This window comes from Egretta garzetta, unplaced genomic scaffold (genome assembly GCF_000687185.1).
Source record: "Egretta garzetta isolate BGI_Z169 unplaced genomic scaffold, ASM68718v1 scaffold251, whole genome shotgun sequence".
Classification (NCBI taxonomy): Eukaryota; Metazoa; Chordata; class Aves; order Pelecaniformes; family Ardeidae; genus Egretta; species Egretta garzetta.
This window is the reverse complement of record NW_009258952.1, coordinates 3446604-3448296: the sequence shown is the minus strand read 5'-3', so window position 1 is coordinate 3448296 and position 1693 is coordinate 3446604.

Genomic DNA, 1693 nt, shown 5'->3' with positions numbered 1-1693 from the left:
ATGGAAGGGGCTGTGATTTGCTTTCTGGTGTAACTATCCTTGTGCAACTTTTTATCTGTAGATAAGGCCTTAGGAGGGGCAAGCGTTAGACATGTAGGCTTTTCTTAAGGATGCATACATTGTTTGTGCAGATTTGCTAAATGGGAAGGTAAACATGCTTGTCTCTGGACTAATTAGAGAATTATTAGGTTTTCATGCTCTTTGTGATCAGATTATTTCAAAAGGTTTTTAAATTGCATGTGTGCCATGAGCATAATTAACCTGGATCTCATCAATGATTAAAATTACACACCAAGCTTTGTGACGTTTGATTCAGGAGCAATTAGGCTGTCATTTTAGCCATCTCAGATACCAAAACTAATTTTGATTCATTTTCATTCTATGCAAATCTTCTGATGTATCTTAAACTGATCACTTCCTCTCTCTGATTTAGCTGACAAGATTAGATTTGATTACACTTAAAAAAAATTAAGCAGCTATCCTTCATACTTAATATCTCAGTGACCTTCACTGAAGCCTTCCTAGGCAAGGTTTTCTTTTTTTTTCTTTAATCCCAAAATCACACTGAGTGATTTTCTGCAGGGATATAACACCTGGCTATTACATATATAAATATGTATTGTCTAGCAATGCAAAATTTTTGAATTAGATTTCCTTTCCTCGTAAATTAGAAGATAGAGAAAACATAATGCTTCAGATACCTAAAACAATAGTTTTCAGGATGTAATCAAACTTTTATACTTAATTGAAAACTTATCTGATAAATTGGCTACAGCTTTCGTCTAAAATTAATGAGATCTATCACTCTGACTTATGACTGGAATGAAGATTGCTTACCTCCTGCATAAAAGCAAGGCAGAGTCTATATCATAGCCTGAAAATAAACACTAAAGTTTCAGAGTACTCAGCTGTTGTGTACAGTGCCATCATTCTGCAAGCTGAGAGATCTGCAAGGACTCGGAGTAGCTTAGGCTGTAGTCAGGCTACTGTTACAGTGGCTGGAGCCTTGCAGGCTCACAAAAAAATGAAGGAAAGCAGACTTTTAACCAATGTGTGCCCAACTTTCCTCTGGTGCTTTTACCCTGCTGCCAGACACTGATATGGCTTTTATAGAGTGCATCTTGTTCTCAACAAAGGGAGTTTATGGTCTAGGATGCCTGCCTGCAAGAAATGATTGAAGGATTTTCATCAGTAGTGCTTGCGTATGATTTGTTAAGCTAGGGGAGATGTTGATTGAGGCAGTGGTTGAGAGATGGGCAACTCACCAGGATTGATAACATCAAAATGGTATTTGAAATGGTGTTCATTACGTTTTGCAATGAAAAAACCGAGTGCATGCGATTGTCCCCTAGGATGATGGGACTGGTTGCAGTAAATATTAATTTCTGTTCCGTTGCCCATTGAGGTGACTGAAGTGTGGGGAAGAATTGTGATTGGTGCTTAATCAGGGATAGCCAGCTACCTGCTGAGGGCTTTTGCACAAGGAAGATTTGTAGTAAGCTGATTTACTTGGTAAAATGAGAACCTTCGAAGAGTTCTGCCTGTGTTGACGATGGCTGTGATATTTAGAATCCTTAGTTTACGTTATCTTATTGTCATTAGGGAGAAATAAAGACCAAGCAAATAAACTAGCTGAAAGGGAAACAAAAGGGAAAAAAAATTATAAATCATTTCTGCTGTGTTCTCCTTCCTG